General features: G+C 40.4%; 1 pseudogene; it reads right to left on the reverse strand.

The window, feature by feature from the left end:
• Window positions 1-13,967: 13,967 nt before the first annotated feature.
• The window catches only part of LOC146624984 (rab3 GTPase-activating protein catalytic subunit-like), a 35,278-nt pseudogene continuing 26,807 nt past the window's right edge, over window positions 13,968-22,438 (reverse strand).

Below are 22,438 nucleotides of genomic sequence, written 5' to 3' on the forward strand. Positions count from 1 at the left end.
AATTGTTGCCTGTAATAATGAAAGAGCCATCAGTTTTGTGTGCTGCACATTTACACAATGCGAGTTGTTGTGGTAAATGTATTACAGTCAGTAGGTGTTGTAGCAGGCTGGCATGCTGAACTGGTTTTCCGGTTGATGTAATCCTTCCTCTGGTTTTCCAAATTTTTTGCAAAATGATGCACAGCAGAGAAAACATACTGGCTGTCTGTATGTATGTTTATTTGTTTAACTTTGTGTATTTCACATGCGCGAATCACAGCTATCAGCTCACTGCACTGTGCAGAATATGAAGAAGAAAGTGGTTTTGCTTCTATTATTCTACTATCTGTGGTCACTGCGTAACCTACACAATTTCGGCCTGTGCTGTAAGGTCAAATGCTGTTCTCCTAGCTTCCACACTTGCTGATCATAAGGTGGATCTGGGCCTGGAGTTTGTTTAAATCTCAGAATGTTGTGATACTCAGTCGGTTTCTGGAAAGTGGATGTGGCGGGTGTCATTTAGCATGCACTCAGGTGTAATACCAGAAAAGAATGGCATGAGTGCTATCTTAAGTTTTGTCAGAGCGTCTCTACCTAGCAAATTTACTGGACACGACGGGTCATATATGCATTTAACCCTTTAAGACCTACCATAGAACCAAGTCCGCCAGAGCTTATATTATATTTTTACATGCTGTGGAGCCATTTTTGGGAGCATTTCAAGTTGCTATACATCAATACAACCATTATAGCCCAGATTTTAATAATATGTATTCATTAAGTGCATAGTAATTACATAAATTGCAAAAAAGTGCAATAAACTACAAAAAAATTGAAAATCGTTTTTGCTTTTTTAACATATTTGTAGTTAGAGAAATTTAAGAGGCTTTTCCCTCAAAACTGTAAATACAAAAAAGTTGCACAAAATAGTTTCCCACCACAGGAAATTTATTTTGAGTGTCTTCATAATTTTATTTTTGAAATACACCAATTTTTATACACTGCAGGAAAAACGAAAATAAATATTATACTGCAAATTTGCAAAAAAGCAGCATGTGCATCAAAATAAACTATTTCCAGCAGTGCAATATGAGTCCTAAGCATCCCAGAAACCACACAGAAAGTCATAAAGTCAAAGATAACTTTTAAAAAGACCAGTATAGGCCCTGAGGCCCTGATCATAAAAAAGACTACATTTCCGCGAAAATGACGTTACTTCCGGTTTCTGGCTGGTAATGGCGGAAAAATGCAAAAGTTCGCGCTGACGTCTATTCCAACGTAGGAAGTGTTACGAACAGCTGATCGGATTGGCGAAGCGTGTTTCTGGAATATTATGTTTTTGTTCCTGCAAGCGCTTTTTATGCAGTTTTTGCAAAGCTTTATGTGGAAGGAAACCGTGACCTAGGACAAGCTGATGGCATGAGATGTAAGTACAACTCCTCCAGTTTCATATGCAAAAAAAAATTTTGCGCTAGCTTACGTGGTTGCAGTGCTACTGGGATTTAAAAATAGTTACACAAAACAGAGCGTGTCCGCTCCGATCGGCTCTAAAGGGTTAATAAAGCACCTGTGGCCACTTGCTGTATGTACTAGTTCTAAAGGGGCAGTTAATTGTTGTACAGTTGTGTGGCCTGAATGCTGACTTTACAACTAATTTGTCCTTTGAAAACTGTAAGTTCTTAAGTGGCTGCCTCAAAACTGTTTTGCATTATTTCTCTGTGGCCTCCTACAATCTCGAGGGAAGTGACCTTCCTCTCCACAGTTCTAGCAGGCGTTGTCTCTATGTTATCTGCTGTTTCTGCGTGGCTGTCTGCAGCCTTGGTGTTTGTGACTTTGCTCGCCTCTCTGTTCCTGATAGCCACCTGCGGATTAGTGTTTTAGTCTATTGTCAACACGTCAGCCTTATTTCTAAGTTACAGAATGCTTCTTCTTTTTTTTGTCTTGGTTTGGGAGAATAGATGCAACACTACATTTTCACTTAAGGCTTTTTAGATAATTTCTAGTTTTTCAAACAATTCATGGTCCTCACACATTTCAAACTTTCAAGTTAGGGTTGTTTCCCATTTATACATATATATATATGTATATATATATAACTTTTCATTGCTCACAGCTCACAGCTCTAAATCTAGGCATTTTCCAATCATATGCCTAATCACTATGCGTCACTGTGACTCTCAAGTATTGTCACAAGTTCGTTTAAATTCGTTTCCAAAACCAACAAAATAATCAAACAAAAACAAAAAACATAAACGTGTCAGGACACAAAAGAAAAAGAAAAAAAATGCTGCCATCCGAACAAGGCAGAAGTCTGCATATGTTGGCTTTTAATAGCATGCAGCTTGTAACATGGTAGACTAATGTGCCTGTGTTAATTCAGCTCCATATTATTGTGTGAAGTTGCACTGGGTTGGGAGTGGTTTTGTGTGTGTCACATTTTTGGTGAGCCAATGGCTGGAATGAGGTTGGACTAATTAGAGGCAGGTGTACTTGATTGCACTGATACACTGGTCTACTTATAGCCCACACTACAACCACTGCTGTTTTGTTTTGTCTCTCTGTGCAGGTATGTAATGTGATGAAATTAGATATGTTTGGGATGGATGGGTTTTGCGCTATGAATTTTATATTAAGTGTGTCGTTTTGTCTCTCTGTGCAGTCCAGGGCCTATTATATGCCACAGCCTAAAGGCAGCAGGGTTGCAGAGGCTTGAGTGACCACTGACTATATGCTTGCAGGGTGGTGGGTCTCCAAGGACAACTTCTAACCCTGTTAAAGGCAACATGTGGAGTGCAACTTGGCTGTGTGGCATAGCTGGCTCTGGCTTTGGGACTGTGTGTTTTTATACAATTCATAAGTGGGACACTGGACTGTTTTATCTTTTGATATATTTTTTGTCAATAAATTATCTTTTAGAATTTTATTGACTGACATCTTTTTGCCCATGACTGAAACGGTTGGTCAGACCTAGAGTCTTTCTTTGGGTGTGTTACAGCAGCTTCTGCTCTAAAAGAAACAAATAAATAAAAAGAAAAGAAAATGTGTAACATGCTCATCAGCTTAGCAGTGTCTACATATTTAATTCAGCTTCTCAATCCTGTAGTTGTAGCTGTTGTCTACAGGGTTTTGCTTATTGGTTGTTATTATAGGTGTGCTCTATATCTCAGCAATGTGTCATTCTAGGATGATAGGTTTCAAGCTGGTCAAGTGCCTCTATGCACTTCATTAGTTTAGTTATTCTCTGTATTGTCTTCATCTCACATGTCATTACACTGAGTTTCAGCAAACCTTAAGCTTGATGCAGACTACTGCTTAACAATTATCCACCTCACATCATAACCGATTAAGGTGCCTCTTCATATTAATATTATGTCATTGTTAATATTATCCTCTTTGTCTTATATAACAGCAATAGCATATTATAATATTTTATCAGTGTGTACCATTATACTACTACTGAGCCAATTTGATAGTTAGGATCATCTTATTCAGCAAACAGATAATTTAGAATTCATCCAATCTGCGGTCACATTTGTTCTCTCTGTTGCATGGCGGACCAGGCAGTTCTATTATAATATATTATTTATATTTTATTTTGTATCCATCAAGGGCTTCAGGTGATCTGCAGTTATCACCATTTTCCCAGGATGGAGACAGTTACCTTTTCCACACACTGTCCTTGGCTGAACAGTGACACAATCTTAATATACCTTATTTATTTTATTAAAATATTTTCGTGTGAATTATTTGCTTTATATCCATTTTATACATTGTGGGCATGGTCATCATGTCAACTGTGTTTCATTGATAATATCACTTTACTATGGAGTGCCAGGACTGCCATAATGAATGAATTAAATACACCATTAAATAATTAATTAAATGTGGCAATAATTAATTAAAATTGGAATTAATTAATTAAATAAATAGTTATGACACATGTAATTAATTAATTATTGACACATTTAATTAATTATTTATGTATTTCACATTTTAATTAATTATTGACACATGTAATCAATTAATTATTGACACATTTAATTAATTATTTATGTATTTCACATTTTAATTAATTATTGACACATTTAATTAATTATTTATGTATTTCACATTTTAATTAATTATTGACACATTTAATTAATTATTGACACATTTAATTAATTATTTAATGATATATTTATTTATTTCATTTTGGCAGTCCTGGCGCCTGGCTCTCATCATGAAATAATTTTATCTGTCAGCCTCACCCATCAAACTCAGGGGGCGGGGTTAACGCTGATCGAGCCAAAACCATTGCTTTGGCCTGGTGGCCATTGTTTCTAGCACACAACAACCGGCATGTGGAAGCTAACAGAACTGAACTTTGAAAAACCCTGTTTGTGTGTCACCAAATACCGTTTTAATGTTTTTTTAGCCGAGAATGTAGTGGTTTAATCTTCATGTGTCTGGTCGGTTTGTCAAGATACAGCCTCTTTGCAAAAGTGCTTCGATGATTTCGGAGATGTCTGCCCAGTCTCACGGCAAAGCGTGGGATAGACCCGCTCGCCTCGCAAGCAATCCCACCGACAAAGCGCAGGCCCCGGTACACAGCTGTAGTAACCCCCGCTGACTTCTTTTACCGAGGTTATATTTATCGGTGTTTTATTTCCTGATGTTCTTATGTGTCCTACGTGTTTCAGTCGCCAATTCTGAATTATAACTAACATTAAAACGTGTTTAAAGAGGAGAGAGAGCAAATAAACCTGTCTAACATCTGATCTTTGGGTTTTTGTTCAGTAATCAGCGTGACCTGTGTATAAACGCATAAAAGAGATAACGTTGGTGTTGGTGTAGTAACTGCTGGCTTTAACTGTACAAAGGTTGTTCGACACTATGAAACACATACAGACTTCATGATGTTCGGCTAATATTTTTATTGTGAATATTAATCATGCTGACCTCGCTCTGTACACCACGCAGCGAGGTCAGCATGTCCACGATATCCACGATATCCTCAGCTCCATGAATTAACACAAAGTTTCTCAGCTGACTATCTAACTGCCAACTATTCCAGAGACGTGAAAATATACAGCATAAAGAAAAGTGTAAGAGATCCAGCAGCAGATTAGAATAACAGTTATACATTTAATAAATCACCAAATGAATCCAAGAAACGAGCAAACCTGTTCCGACAATTTGAGTTTGTATTCCCTCAGCTGCAGACTCGCTGCTGTTTAAATGTTTGAAAAGGAAGATTAGATATAAAAAACGTCAAACATAGACTCAGTCTGCCTTCACATTTGATATGAGGCCAGCACGTATAGTGGCTGTGTCCTGTTTTAAGATCATACGTGTAAAATTGTTGTCTGTCGATCCAGCCGCTCAGAGTCCGTGGTTACCATGGTTACTGCATAATCAGCTATAATGTTAACAGCTGGCACTGAGGAAACCTACCGGCAGCATGGGTGTTTATGTTTGTCATTGCAAAAGAACCGTCTGAATGGTTAACTGAAGTTAACTTGGATAAATTATAGTTAAGGAGTATCACAGATAACGCCCACGTGAGCTGTGCGACTGTTCACCACTGAAATCAGCTATTACTGAAATACACGTGCTGTATCATAAACTATGATATAAATAGGGAGGTCCTATTAACATGTTTAGTTTTAAAGGACACCTTCCTGCCTTTAGTCTCCTTCATGAGCATTATTAGTTTTCTTCTAACATCCAGAAGTCTGCACGATGTGTTTCATAGTTTGTAACAAGACTTTGACAGGTAAACATAACATGACCCGAAAAAAAAAAGAGAGAGTGTTGACATAAGAGAAAATGCTCTCAATTATGGAGACAGGCAAATGGTTCATTTATGTTTGACGTGTGTTTATTCCTCCCTAAATATCATCGGTGAAGTTTGCCATGCACGTCAGATTTTCCTGCGCATTTTTATACTTCCGCCAACAGAGAGAGAAAAAAAGTCACATTCTAACAGACAGCTGTGCTTAGAATACAGTTGAATAACTATTAAAAAACAGATGATATTTAGATGATAGTTCAGTCTAACACATGTGCCACTGAACCATTAAACGTCTGTGAAACTATGCAGTTATGAAACGTAACTTTAACCTCAGCCAAACCGATTTGCTCAGTTGTAAATAAAACAGCGAAGTAAACGTGACCCGACAGACAGAACCTGAGTGAATGAAGTCCAGCGTTTAACCACTGAGAGCTAAAACTCAGCTGAGGTTTCAAAGCTGTGTGCTGGTGATTGGACATCAGCCGCTGATGAAGCTGGTTCGCCTATAAAGTGCTCTGTAAGGAAACAAGCTCCAGCAGCTCTGCGCTCGGGGAAAACACTATATTTACTTATCTTGTGCAGAAAAATGCGCTGACATTGCTTTATATCGAGTACCAGCTGCCCAGTTAAACTGTGACTATCACCAGGTAACTAGGCGTGTTTCTTGAATTAGCAGCAGGTGTTAAACAGCTGACAGATGAGGAGGAGGATGCATGCATGTAAACTGAGGGTCTGTTGAGCTGATCGCTGGTTTCGTGAGAAAAATGTCAGCTCGTTCTTTATGTTACAGAAGCACAGAGACACAAGACCAGGCGGAAAGAGACGATCGTTCGGCGAAAATGAGAATCTGCGAATGCAACATGTGGAACACGGAGAGTGGAATATGTAAACAAACCGGTTAACGTAACCCCCTGGGTGCACTCTGCATGCTAACTGTTAGCAGAGCTAGTGAAATCTCTGAAAACATCTGAGCACTTTTGCAAACATGTTCTATGTTGACAACCTGACCAGACATACGGCGCGACATTCGCGGCTAAAACACTGTTAAAAGTGTAGCTGGTGACAGAAAAACGGGGTATTTTAAAACTACACCACCACCATTGCTGCCTGTGATTTGATCTGCATTCTGGGATACCTGGCTGCCCCAAGTCTACACAAGCAATCGATTATCTAGGATCGACCTGTTTTGACTTACTTTGCACGGCAACCAATCAAATGTTAGAGAAGCTGCATGGGCAGCGTTAACCCCGCCCCCTGAGTTTGATGGGTGAGGCTGACAGATAAAATTATTTCATGATGAGAGCCAGGCGCCAGGACTGCCAAAATGAAATAAATAAATATATCATTAAATAATTAATTAAATGTGTCAAGAATTAATTAAATGTGTCAAGAATTAATTAAATGTGTCAAGAATTAATTAAAATGTGAAATACATAAATAATTAATTAAATGTGTCAATAATTAATTAATTACATGTGTCATAACTATTTATTTAATTAATTAATTCCAATTTTAATTAATTATTGCCACATTTAATTAATTATTTAATGGTGTATTTAATTAATTCATTATGGCAGTCCTGGCATTCGATACTTTACAGGTTGTTATCCTTGCTATTATTAATTTCAAATACTCTAAAGATAATTTCTACTGTAATTTTCCCTTTGTTTATCTTTATTTCGTACTTTTTATATTTATCTACTCAGTGGGGTCTGTTTTCAACCCTTTTAAACTACCTCAAACTACTGTGATCTCTAGTTTTCACTTAATAAGGGATTATTATGTTCTTCCTGATATGGGTGTTGCTGCAGATGCGGCTGCAGGAATGAGTGTTGGTTTACTAAAAAGATTGTGGGAACTGCACAGTGTCTCGTCTTCTGGTTTTACTAAACTGGCAGTTGAGTTCTGTTCTTTTGACTGTTTATATTTTGTTTTCTTAAATTTCTCAATTCACAGACACTGTTTTTGTCCGGCGTCTGGACTTTTCTTTTCTCACCACTGCTCGTCAGCAGGAGTGAGTTTTAATTTCACTTGCTTGATTACCCATCTTATTTATGTATTTACTTATTTTTTGTTTAAGTAATATATACACGATACAGCTGCTATCACCTTCGCTGGTATTAGAGATGAGAGTGGTTGCTCACACGCCCTTCTACTTTCGGACTATTTCCAAAAGCGGTGTGAACTTTACGAGACGGAACTCGACCGTTCTCTCAACTCGCCAGCACGTCAGTGAACAGCAGTAAAAGAAAAACACAGTAGGAGCAGCTCAGTCTCTTATTGGACCGTGAAAAGTCAGCTTGCTCCGTTAATTAAAACAATACACACACACACATTCACATTCACACCTATTCGCGCGATTGGAACCCTTATCATAAGGGGAGCTGCTTATTCCCTAGACCCTGTCTAGACCCAGCTGGGGGAGCTACCCAGAGCTCCAAACCTAACCCACAGAAGTGGGGAGCTTCCAGTCGACGAGCTCCAAGCTACCAGTCGACGAGCTACTTCCGCTATTTTAAATTCCCTGAATTTAAAATACGCTTTTACGCAAGATTGTGTCAGTGTATCTGTATCTACCTGGTCAGTGTCGCCGGGTCTGGTCCACCTCGATCGGGCCCCACCACCGTGGGTCGCTTTCTAAGACGTTGGCCAAGACCCAAATTTTAACGCTCTTGGTCTTTTATCACACACCTGGTGTGTGAGCTGTTGACAGGCGAACAACGTGGACTGGTCACGGAGATGGGACACGATGGAGGCGCTCCGGCTCCGAAGGACCAAGAAATGTTGGGGGAAAACTGCAAAAGACCCAGGAGAAATAAAGACACAATGAGACAAGGTTACTTTTTATGCTTTAACGTGCGCACGGGTAAGCTGTTCAGAACAACTCACGCCGTGTACAGAGGCTTGGCACTTTTTTATAGGAAAGACAGTGAGAACAGGATAAGAAAATAATAAACAGATAAAATAAACAACTCCATATGTGGCGCTAGTCTCGTCAGCAGAGAGCTGGGAGAGATAAAACAATCAAAAACAATATGTCCCAAGACAATATGTCTTGACACTAACAGCAACTGTGCCATGTGTTCGCTGACCAAGCCACCTGGATCAGGACCTTCAATGATGAACTGGGTGAGTTGGAGGGTATTTGAATTTCTCAAAAATGTGTAAAAGTCTTTGAGTATAAATGTGTTTTTTTTGCTTTGTCTGTTTAATTTTAAATAGATACAATGTGACACCTGTCAACGATGGTACCATGAACAGTGCCTTGACATGACCAACAATGACTTTAAAAAAGCAAAGGAAGAAGCGTGGAATTGTCTCCTGTGCTGTTAAACCACAGACTTATTGGATGCTTGTGTCAAAATATTTGAAGACGTACTCTGTTGTCTCCACCAAAGTGATAATTTGAGCAACATAATACGGTGAAACGTTTTCATACATATTTCATTCACATTTCCGTGATGTTGTCATTTACCTTTAAAGCACCTATAATGTTATCATGACTGCACCTTTCGGAATTTACAATTTACTCTCCTTGTATTGAGCTGTTTTCTGGGTTTTGTTTTCCAAGATAAACAGATTCACCTATGTTACTTTTATGAAAATAGTTATATTTCATAACATTACAAATACAAATAAAAGATTGTGTCATTAATATGTAAAGACAAGAAATCCACTTCAGTAAATTTTAATAAATGAAATCAGAATGACTTGATATTGATATGGTATCACCGTGGGGTTGTATGCTGTTGATCTATAGTGGAATTACCCTGTTGAAACTGGAATTTTCCATTTTAGAGCATTTTGAAATCACTGAAAGTTAGGTCAATTATGGACAATTTGAAAAGTCTTTTATTTTGGAAGGCATAATAACAGAGCAATCGAAGTCACATTGCCCAGCCTCGCCCCCCTTAGTTCCTCCTTACCACCTTCATGCTCTGTCTCCGCAGTCTGATGTGTGATGTGTGGAGGGTCCGGGCTGTGAGGATTATGGCAGCGGTGACTTTTCCCAGGAGAAGCTGGGACCCTGTTTACTAGAAGGTTTTAAAATCTCTGTACTTTTAGGTGACAGGAGACATGTGGCCTGGTCAAAACACAGAGAGCTGCACTCTAAAAGATCTTTAAACATAGTAAACATAACTTGTGTGCCACAGACTGCTCCCAAACACGAGGGGACAAGTAATGCCTCTAAAACACTTAAGTTGACTTTATTAAACGTTAGATCTTTAGCTGGGAAAACATTTTTAATTAATGATTTAATCACTGAGCACAGCCTTGATTTTATGTTTTTAACTGAAACTTGGTTGGACCAAAGTAACAGTGGAGCTGTTCTCATCGAGACGACCCCTCCTAACTACAGTTTTATCAGTGAGGCCAGGGTGAGCAGGAGAGGAGGGGGGGTTGCTGTCTTATTTAATGAATCATTTCAATGTAAGCAGCTATTTCCTGGAAGTTTTCAGTCTTTTGAATATGTGGCTTTACAGCTGAAGGCCCCATCCAAAGTTGTGTTTCTGAATGTTTACAGGCCTCCCAAATACTGCACAGACTTTTTTAATGACCTCAGTGAACTGCTGTCTGTGATCTGTGTTGATTTTGACTGTGTAATTATTGTTGGGGATTTTAACATCCATGTGGACAACCCTCAGGACAAAGGGACTAAAGACCTGAGTAACACTCTGGGCAACTTTGGGCTGACTCAGCATGTAACAGAGGCCACACATAATAGAGGACACACTCTTGACCTACTGATCTCCAAAGGCCTGAGCATTTCAAAGGTTACTGTGTCTGATGTGGGCGTGTCTGATCATTACTGTGTTTTCTTTGAAAGTAAAATCTCAGCCCACACAAATATGTCAACAACAGTGATCACAAAACGGTGTATAACTGAACACAGTAGTGCAATTTTTAACCAGGTCTTCCCATTAACACCTGACCTGCCCAGAGGGTCAGTCAATGAGCTCGTCAATAGCTTCAATGCTAACATGTTAAATGTAATGGACACTATTGCTCCCATTAAGGTGAAGGTTATCTCTGGAAGGAAAAAGTCTCCATGGAGAAACTCCACACTGGTGAAAAATGAAAAAAGAGAGAGTAGGAAAGCTGAGCGCAGATGGAGAAAAACAAACCTCCAGGTTCATTATGACATTTATAAAGAGAAACTTCACAATTATAATTTACAACTGAGGAATGCAAGGAGGTCCTACTTCTCTGACATCATCACTAAAAACAGCCATAATGCTCGGGTCTTATTTTCTACAGTAGACAGGCTAACAAACCCTCCTGTGTCAGTGGCAGCTGAACTTCATTCGACCATGGCCTGCAATGACTTTGCCAAATTCTTCACAGAAAAAATCCAAAAAATTAGACAAGCAATTGGTACATCAACAGCAGATCCAGGATATGTACTGTGTCCACCAAAAAACTGTTTAAATACCATGAAACAGTTTAAACCTATTAACAGCAAAGACCTGGAGGACATCTTAGGTCAACTGAACTCCTCCTCCTGCTGTTTAGATGTCCTGCCAACAAGTTTTTTCAAAAAGGTCTCAAAGACTTTAGAGTCAGACCTGTTACAGATCGTCAACTTTTCTTTATTATCAGGTGTGTTTCCAGAATCACTAAAAACTGCTGTAATCAAACCTATACTGAAAAAGGACAATCTTGACAAGACACAAATGAACAACTACAGGCCGATCTCAAATCTCCCATTTTTAAGTAAGATCATTGAAAAAGCAGTTTCTCAACAGCTCAGTTACTTCTTAAAACAGAATAACTGCTACGATGCCTTCCAGTCAGGTTTTAGACAGAACCACAGCACTGAAACCGCTCTGACCAAAGTGTTTAATGACATATGTCTGAATACAGACAGTGGAAAAATGTCAGTCTTAGTTTTACTGGATCTCAGTGCAGCATTTGATACAGTTGACCACAACATATTACTCAAACGACTGGAGAACTGGGCAGGTCTCTCAGGAACTGTACTAAACTGGTTCAAAACATACTTAGAAAACAGGAAATACTTTGTATCAATAGGTAACTTCACATCTGAGCAGACAAGTATCACATGTGGAGTTCCCCAAGGTTCCATCTTGGGACCCCTTCTGTTTAACATTTACATGCTCCCACTGGCACAGATTATAAACAACAACAAAATAAACTATCACAGCTATGCAGATGACACACAAATATATATCACAATGTCACCAGGAGACCAAGGCCCTGTGCAGGCTCTTGGTAAATGCATTGAGGAAATCAATGACTGGTTGTGCCACAATTTTCTCCAGCTAAACAAAAACAAAACTGAGGTAATAGTCTTTGGCGCCAAAGAAAAACGATTACAGGTCACCAGAGAACTTCAATCTATACATCTAAAAACCACAAACCAGGTGAGAAATTTGGGTGTAGTGATGGATGCAGACCTAAACTTAGAAAAACACATTAAGACAATAACAAAGTCAGCTTACTATCACCTCAAGAATATTTCAAGGATAAAAGATCTGATGTCTCAACAGGACCTGGAAAAACTAGTCCATGCATTCATCTTTAGTAGGCTTGATTACTGTAACAGCATCTTTACAGGTCTACCTAAAAAATCAGTCAGACAACTACAGCTCATTCAGAACTCTGCTGCTCGAGTCCTCACTAAGACCAAAAAAGTGGACCACATCAGTCCAGCTCTGAGGTCTTTACACTGGCTGCCTGTCCGTCAGAGGATAGACTTTAAAGTTCTGATGCTGGCCTATAAAGCTCTGAATGGTTTAGGACCAAAATACATCAATGACCTCCTGACCCAGTATGAACCTTCCAGATCCCTCAGGTCATCTGGATCCGGTCTTTTATCAGTTCCCAGAGTCAGAACCAGACACGGAGAAGCTGCATTCAGCTTTTATGCCCCTTATATCTGGAACAAACTCCCAGAAAGCCTCAGATCAGCTGAAACACTCAGTTTATTTAAATCCAGGTTGAAGACTCACCTGTTCTCAGCTGCATTTGAATAAAGCACCAAATCCACACTTTTAAGCTTAAATTTCAAAACTTACATTAACTACTGATTTTATCTACTGTTCTGATTTTATCTGTTTTGATTTTATATACTGTTTTGTTTGTTTGTTTGTTTGTTAATTAGTTAGTTAGTTTATTTGCTTGTTTTAATCAATTTTAAATCATGCTTTTTATTTGTTTTTGTTTCTAATGTCTCTGTAAAGCACTTTGAATCACCTTGCTGTTGAATTGTGCTATACAAATAAACTTGCCTTGCCTTCTTATTTATCAGGCTCTCATTAATCTTAGTTCTCCCTCCCTCAGTGTTCATTTCAGCCTGTGTTTAGTTTCTGTTCCCGTGTCCCACGTTTCATCGTTTCATGTCGAGTCAGCCCTGTCTCTCTGTTTCCTGTGTCTCCCCAGTCAGCCCCGCCTCCCTCGGGCACTCATGTATGATACAGAGTAATAAACCTGACTACATTTGCTACACTCTCTTTATTACCTGTTACTTTAAAATTCATACACTAATTATGTCTGCCCATCTTTCTAATGTGAAGGTCAAAGGTCAACATCCCAGTGACATAAGAATAATCCCAAAGGGGCAAAGGCAGCAGTTAATTTAGCATATTTAGCATTAAGGGTACAGCAAGGATATACTTTTACTTATTGTGGCAGGGGTGTGGTCTCTGGCCTGCTGCAGTGGAGGCTGGTGGCGGGACGTTGGACGGCACAGGTGAGGGTGATGGAGCTCATGACTCTCCCCTTTATAGTGACGGAGGAGACTGGCGTGGGGGAAGCGTGTAGTGGAGGAAGCCGAGGAGAGAGCTGGTTTCTGGCTACAAAGACGGCGTCAAACCAGAAAAGATTGCTCGTGGTCAAATAATGTGTCAATAACCTGTGAATCAAACTGTGTGTGGCTCAGTTCATGTCACAGTGTTGTTTAGTACACTCAACAAAAATATAAATGCAACACCTTTGTTACTGCTCCCATTCCCCATGGGATGGACGTAGAGACCTAAAATTCATTCCAGATACACAATATAACCATCCCTCCCAAACAGTGGTCACAAATCAGTCCAAATGTGTGGTAGTGGGCACATCTGCTATATTGAGATAATTCATCCCACCTCACAGGTGTGCCACATCAGGATGCTGATCTGACATCATGAGTAGTGCACAGGTGTACCTCAGACTGCCCACAACAAAAGGCCACCCTGGAATGTGCAGTTTTGTCTCACAGCAAAATGCCACAGATGCCACAAGCAATGAGGGAGCGTGCAACTGGCATGCTGACAGCAGGAATGTCAACCAGATCTGTCGCCCGTGCATTGAATGTTCATTTCTCAACCATAAGCCGTCTCCACAGGCGTTTCAGAGAATATGGCAGCACATCCAACCGGCCTCACAACCGCAGACCTCGTGTAACCACACCACACACACTTATTTTCCACCCTGATTTACGAATAAATTCTTTACAAATCCTACCATGTGAATTCATGGATTTTGTTTTCACATTCTGTCTCTCACAGTTGAAGTGTACCTCTGGTGCAAATTACTGACCTCTGCCATCATTTTAAGTGGGGGAACTTGCACAATCGGTGGCTGACTAAATACTTTTTTGCCCCACTGTATCATACAGTGCATCCACTTGCAGCCCTCCTCGTTTCCCAGCCGTCGCGCCCCCGTCTGCACATCCCCACACAGTCCTCACGTTTCTGGCAGGAGCCTGTCTGCAGAGAAGTCATTCCTTTGTCACTATCAGTGGCTTCATCCACCTGCAGAGGAAAGCAGCTACCATGCACCTTATCATTAAGCACTCGATAGGCAACTTTGATGAGCACGACGTTTTAGAAGTGTGTGTCTGAAAAAGCCCTCTGACTTGTCTTTGTGCTCTGGATGTTTGGCGTCTTAGCTTGTTAAGCTTTAAACTGTCACAAACTTGCACTTTAAGACAGACACGCTGCGCAGGTATGCTTCATCTTATCTCCTTTGGTTTGGAAACATATTTGGTGATGCTTCATCCTCTGCTTTGTGTTTGTGTGCGAGCCCCGTCAAAAGCCTGTGCATTATGCTGGCAGCGTCCAAGATTTCTACTTTTTTATTCATGCAGCTTCTGGTTTTTTTCTCCATTAACATCTCGGGTTGCATTTCATTTTCTTAGTACTTATTTTAATATCTTTAGTTTTTTGTATTTCAGTCTTACTGTAATTTACCTGCTGTGGGCTCAGAGTTATTTTCCCTGATTTTATTTCATATAAACGTGTTTTTCAACCAAACGGTGAGGACTTACCTTCTTCCTTCAACTTCAGAATAGTTGCATGAAGTATACAGGGCAGGAGGTGACGGGCCAGGTCTGCAGGTTTCTGCATCGCCATGTAGTGCAGAACCTAAAGACAAACCCCCAAAAAGTTTAGTTTGCCTGGCTTCTGTTTTCCTTTTGCTCTTTCAGATCAACAGAATATTTTTGCACAGCCAACAGGCTGCCTCTGAAGAAGACTCCAGATAAACGGTGACCTTTCTCTATGATGGTTATTCGCAGAGGGACCAGTCATACCCAGATCTTTAAATCTGTCATAAGACTATCAGTGAGCGTTATTTTTAACTTTCTCTTTTTGGATAAACAATGTCTTTAAAAGACAGGCAACATTTTCAGTGATGGTGCAAACTGGAGCTCCGAGCTCTGCTTTCATATGTGCAGGAAGAACATGCAAACGCTTGGCAGGGACCTGCCCGGGTCCAAATCCAGGACCCTCTTTGGGTGAGGAAACAACTAACCCCAGTTACTGTTTGTCCCTTTCCCATAAAGCCGACCGGATCATTAATAGAAGCTGGTTTAAAGTTGTTCTTCATTTAACACCATCACACCACAGAGAGCTGCTGTGTGTCAGTTAAACATCGTGTGTGACAGCATCAGATCCTTTTTCATCAACATGTGAAAATGCTTCAACATGTCTGTGAGCACAGATCTGTGTTAAACTGACTTCTCCAACATACATGAGCCAAAACGGTCCCATGGCACAAGCGGATCCTGAAAATCAGCAGAAACATTCATGAAAACACTTTGTGATCCACGCATGCGGCAAAACGAACGACCTGCTTCAGACCTTCTCGGCCTCCTTGGTGTCATCAAAAAGTCTTTTTTGGCATCGTGCAGGTGTGACCCTGGCAGTCTCCCAAGCCTCCACCCACATGTTGCCTGGGATCTTCATCCTGGGACTGAGTGTCCCCGTCACCATCGTGTTGCCCTTCTCATCGACCACTTCCTCTTCTACGTAATCCCGAGGTGAATACCAGGGCACAAAATCCTCCAGGACACAGCCGGGGTTGGCTGCCTGTGGACAGAGACACAAACTCGTACTTTAAATGAAGTAATGTGTAAATATATTCACTGACACCTCATACTGACACTGACGACTCGAACAGGGCCCACTCACGACACCACTGCATTCATGGACCCAAGCACACCAGGCTGTCACTGAACATAAAATGTCATTTAGGCATCAAAACGATTTCCTTCTGTTCAGGACTGGAAGTAAATACGTGTGATCTGGCAACAAAAATGTTTTACTTTTTTGTGTAAGAGTAAATCTGAAAATCTATGAATAACAAATCAATTGTATTTTAGTATTAAAACCAGTTCAGACTGAATAAAGAGCTCGTCCACACTGGATCAGAAACATAGAGACATGGTGGGAATAACCAACACTGTAGATTCAGGGCAGCTGCAGCATGACTTACACTGTGTGCTGGTCATTATCACTGCATTACTGCCTCAGGTCTGCAGGTCTCTGCAAAGACAAGGTTCAAATAACCTCTGAAGATGATTTATAAAACTGCAATGAGCTGTTTGAAAACTGACGACCACGTGATCGTCTGGTGATCAGAGGTTTCTGCACTCACGTAGCTTCTCCCAGCATGACTGCATCCATCATGCCACACGTGTCAGTGACAGAGTCACAGCTTTCCACAGCGTAGGCTGATCAACAGTCCTCTTATTTCACACTAGTTTACTTGTAAAAGCCTACATGACATTTTTTATTAATTCATTAATATCCCATTCATTAACTGCACAGAGAAGACGTCGTTTTCTTTAAGCTAACAGTATTATTAAAGTTCTTCATGACTGGGCCCTGTTATGAGTTCAAAATTGGGGATGGAGACAAGAGAAAAACCACAATAACAACACTGGTCCGGCCGGGTTGAGTCAAACGATGATTTTAATGATCACACACGTGGGAGATGACACTGATGCAGACAGCCTCAGATCTCAAAATGATGTCTGCGCTGCGTCTTATTAATTGCTGCTTGGATGACGTTCAGATGGACAATTAAAGTGCCGTTACGTTGAAAGGATTTTATGGTCAAAGTCTATTGTGGCTTCCAGTGGATATGTTTTAATGGATGATCACTGAAGATTAAAATAAATAAATAAAAAATCGAACAAACAAACGGGAAAATCATGAGTCAAACAGGTGGTGATGATTGTTCCTCTAATGATTTGGGGGGAAAGAGAGAAAGAAAAATGACTGGAAAGGCATTGTTGAATAAAATCGAAAAATTACAAAATGAATGCAAAATATATGTTAATAAAATGAAAGGACTAATACAAAAAATGAAAGCGCTCATGCAACACAATGAAAATCTTTCTCAAATTAAGCAGTGTTTGGTGGATTTAAAGTCACGGTGTGAAAAGGCTTCAAGTTCACATGTTGAGGTGTTGTCTTTGGTGCCAGAAGAAGAAGTAATAAAACAAGAGGAATGGTTTTCAAGTATCATGAAATACACCAATGTGTTTTTAAATGAAATTCAGAACTGGATAAATCAAAGAGAACAAAATCCTGCTGTTTGTCCAAAGCAAATCAATTTATTGGAAAACAATGTTGCATCAAATACTGAGACAGAAGTGGAGGATGATATCAAGCCAAGTGATAGTGTTTCAAATGTTGAAAGCCACAAAACTTCTACATCAAGATCTTCAACTTCATCTGTTCGTATGAAAGTTGAGGCAGAGTTGGCAGCTTTAATGATAAAGCAGAAATTATTGGATGAGAAACATGTACTGGAAGAAGAGGAGGAACGTCTTCGTAAAAGAAAGGAAAGGCTAAAATTGGACACTGAAATTGCTGAAAAAATGGCTACAATAAATGTCCTTAAAGCTCAAAGTATAACAAGCAAAAAAGGATCTTTAAAAGTTTCAGATGGAATGAATTCATACATTTCCCATGAAAGATCTAAACAAACCCTTAATGTTGATGCATTGGAATTTATACCTCACATTTCTGCAAAACAAAATTCATTGACTAATGCTGAAACTCAAAACAGGAGAAAAGATAAAACCCAGGAATGTGTCATGCAACAAGCCGTGCTGACTGAATCTTCTCAAAATAAGCATCCTCGACAATATTCAGTTATTCCTTCAAACCCATCTGATGCAAATGGACAAAATGACTGTCATACAAATGGTATGGTGGAACCGGAACCACAAAATGATGTTATTGGAATAATGACTAAACAAAATGAAATAACAACACTCTTAATCCAACAACAAAGCCTCTTTTCTTTACCAAAGAGAGAAATACCTCATTTTGATGGAGATCCACTTCAATATTATTCATTTATTAAAGCATTTGAGAATGCAGTTGAGTGCAATACGAAGAATAACAGCGATCGTTTATATTTTTTGGAACAGTACACAAGAGGCCATGCAAAGGAATTGGTGAGAAGCTGTCAACAAATGAACTCGGATCGTGGTTATCGCAAGGCAAAATCACTGTTAAAGGAACACTATGGCGATGAACAGAAGGTCGCAGCTGCATATCTGGAAAAGGCACTTTCATGGCCATCAATTAAAACAGAGGAAGTAAAAGCTCTTCAGAACTACAGTTTGTTCCTCAGGGGATGCTGTAATGCAATGGAGGAGGTGCAGCATCTGAGTGATTTGGACATGCCTTCTAATATGGTGAACATTATTAAAAAATTGCCGTATAAATTTAGGGACAAATGGAGAAGCCATGTTTGTGACCTGCAAGAAAGGCATAAAAGAAGAGCCAAATTTATGGATATTGCAGACTTTTTGGAGAAGCAAATAAGAATATTAACTGATCCTGTATTCGGTAATATTCAAGATTCTCCGCTTTCTTTACCAATAAAAGGAATGAGTAAAGCCAAGTATCAAGGCAGACCTGGAAATAAAGGAACAAGCTTTGCCACCACTATGCAAGTTGTGGAGAGTACACCTAAGCCTGCGGAAATGGAAATGAAAATTAATCAGGTTGGAAGGAACGTCTGTATTTGTTGTGGAGGAAGACATATGTTGGACGTCTGTGCACAGTTGGGGAAAATGGCTCATGAGAAGAAGATAACCTTCTTAAAGGAAAATGGCATCTGTTTTGGCTGCTTGTGTATAGGACACATCAGTAAAGATTGCCGTAAGAGGATTCCCTGTTCCAAATGCAGCCGGAAACATCCCACCATCCTGCACAAAGAAAGTTCACCTTCTGAAAAGACCGACAGGAACATGCAGCCGCATGTGAGCACACTGGTGTCGAGTGGTCTTACAGGGGCTGGAAACCAGGACTGTAAACTGCCCATTGTGCCTGTCCAAGTAAAGTCAAAGAAAGGAAGCAACATTATTACAACGTATGCTTTTTTGGACCAAGGGAGCACAGCAGTTTTCTGCACTGAGAGTCTGATGCGCAGACTTCACCTTGAGGGAAGGAAAGGAAACATCCTCCTCAGAACCATGGGCCAGGAAAGAATTGTGAGCAGCAACACTTTATCAGGACTGGAGGTTGCCGCTCTTTGTGGTGACGAATTTCTGGAACTGCCAAAAGTGTACACACAGGAGTCCATGCCTGTACATAAAGGAAATATTACAACACCAGGAGATATTGAAGGATGGGCACATTTAAAACACATAACCCTGCCTCAAATAAATGCAGGAATCGAACTTCTGATTGGAACGAACATTCCCAAAGCCTTGGAACCTCTGGAAGTGGTGTGTAGTGTTGATGGAGGACCGTATGCTGTAAGGACAAGGCTTGGCTGGACCATCAATGGACCACTTTCAGGAAACTGTGAAGCTACAGGTGATCAGAAGCATCCACAAGTTACAGTCAACAGAATTTCTGTTGTCACGCTGGAGGAGCTTTGGCAGCAACAGTTCAAGAATGACTTTCCTGAGAGCAAAGTTGATGAGCAGGTTGGATTGTCAAGAGAGGATCAGAGATTTCTGGAAATAGTGACTAACTCTGCCAAGTATGTGGGTGGTCATATCCAGATAGCATTACCTTTTCGGAATGCCAGTATCAGTATGCCAAACAATAAGAAAGTTGTTCAACAACGTCTGCGCTTTCTAAAAAAGAGATTTGAGAGAGACACAGTGTTTCATACTGAGTACAAAGTCTTCATGAATGAGCTTCTGGCTAAAGGTTATGCTGAAAAGGTCCCGGAAGAGGAGATCAATCGCAATGATGGCAAGCTGTGGTATATACCACACCATGGTGTTTACCATCCAACCAAGAAGAAACTCAGAGTTGTGTTTGACTGTGGAATGAGTTATCAGGGAACATCTTTAAACTCCCAACTCTTACAAGGACCTGATCTTACAAGCTCTTTAATAGGAGTGATCACAAGATTCAGGAAGGAGCCAGTTGTAGTTATGGGAGATATTGAATCCATGTTCCATCAAGTCATGATTCCAGCTGAAGATAAAGATCTATTGAGATTTCTCTGGTGGCCTAAAGGTGATCTGGAACAACCAACATCTGAATACAGGATGAATGTACATCTCTTCGGGGCAACTTCGTCACCAAGTTGTGCCAACTTTGCACTCAGAAAGTGTGCGGATGACTTCGGACATCTCTACAGTGAGGAAGCTGTGAAGAAGTTGTTGCACTGTTTTTATGTGGACGATTGTCTTGTGTCTGTTGAAACTGATGAGGAAGCAGTCTTAATGTACCACGAGTTGGTTTCTTTGTGTGCCAAAGGAGGATTTCTGCTCAAAAAGTGGATCACCAACAAGCCTGGAGTGCTGGAATCAATTCCTGAAAGTCACAGAGCCATAGGAATGAAAGAGTTCAACATGGAATTGGATTCCTCAATGACCGAGCGAGTTTTGGGCGTGGAATGGTGTATAAAATCAGACTCTTTTAAATTCAAGATTGCGCTCAAGGACAGACCGCTTACCAGAAGAGGAATCCTTTCAATTGTCAGTTCTATCTATGATCCTCTTGGAATGCTAAGTCCTGTGGTCTTAACTGCTAAGAAAATCCTAAGAGATCTATGCCAGGAAGGAATCGGCTGGGACAATAATGTAACCGAGCTGTTTCCCAAAAGATGGTTAACATGGCTCCAGCAGCTCCAGCTATTGAGCAAGTTTGAAGTGAGTCGTTGTTTGAAACCTGATGGATTTGGAGAAATCACGAGTGCTCAGTTGCACCATTTCTGTGATGCCAGTGAGGATGGGTATGGAACAGTGACCTATCTGCTGATTGAAAACATCTGCTCAGAACGACACTGTGCGTTTGTTATGGGAAAAGCTCGTGTCGCTCCTCTTAAATCCTTTACCATCCCGAGGATGGAGCTCATTGCAGCAACCATGGCCAGTCGATTAGATGTACTCTGGAGGAAAGAGCTGCAGATGGAACTTCTGGATTCTGTGTTTTGGACAGACAGTGCTTCTGTTCTTAAATACATCAGGAGTGAGACTTCAAGATTCAAGGTTTTTGTGGCCAACCGAGTTTCACAAATCTTAAGAGTTTCATCTTCCTCGCAATGGAGATATGTGGACATTGCCAGCAATCCAGCAGATATGGCCTCAAGAGGAGTAAAAGTCGATGTTTTTATGAAGAATACAAAGTGGTTGTCTGGGCCTCAGTATCTTCTACAATCTAGGAGTGAATGGCCTGTCTACCCAGATGACATCAGTCTGCTTGCATCTGATGATCCTGAGGTTAAAACGGTTGCCACAGTGAGTGTTGAGCAAGCTGGAGAAAATTCTGTTACTCGCTTGTTTAAACATTTTCCCACCTGGACACATCTTAAGAAGTCAGTGGCATGGCTGTTAAAATTTAAGGACTTGCTTCTGTCCTTTGTGAAGAAAAGGAGAGAATTGTGTTTAAGCTTACCACAGTCAGAGGTCACCAAAGAGCAACAGAAATCATTTGTGGAAGAAAAGCTGAGGAACTTTAAGAGGACATCTGTGATTAAGAATCTTACAGTGGAAGATCTGGACAAAGCTGAGATTGTCATTATCAAGTTGTGTCAGAGGAGGAGATTTTCCTTGGAGCTTGTGAGTCTGGAGAAGGGACAACCCATTATAAAATCAAGTCCTCTAAGAAGACTCTGCCCACAGCTACAAGATGGAATTCTCAGAGTGGGTGGGAGACTCAGTAGATCATCGATGCCGGTTGAGGTGAAACATCCCATAATACTAGCAAAGGATCAACACATTTCCGAGCTCTTGCTTAGACACATACATCAGGAAGTTGGACATGGTGGTCGTAACCACATGTTGTCTAAGCTAAGAGAAAAGTACTGGTTGATTGGAGCTAGTACAGCAATAAGAAAAGTGTTATCTAAATGTGTCATCTGTCGACGTTTTAATGCTCCACCAGTGAATCAACAGATGGCGGATTTGCCCAATGAAAGAATCATTCCAGATGAACCTCCATTCACGCGGGTGGGAGTGGATTACTTCGGACC

Source organism: Diplotaxodon limnothrissa, linkage group LG9 (genome assembly GCF_057381915.1).
Source record: "Diplotaxodon limnothrissa isolate DT_005_m linkage group LG9, D_limnothrissa_male_GT1.1, whole genome shotgun sequence".
Classification (NCBI taxonomy): domain Eukaryota; kingdom Metazoa; phylum Chordata; class Actinopteri; order Cichliformes; family Cichlidae; genus Diplotaxodon; species Diplotaxodon limnothrissa.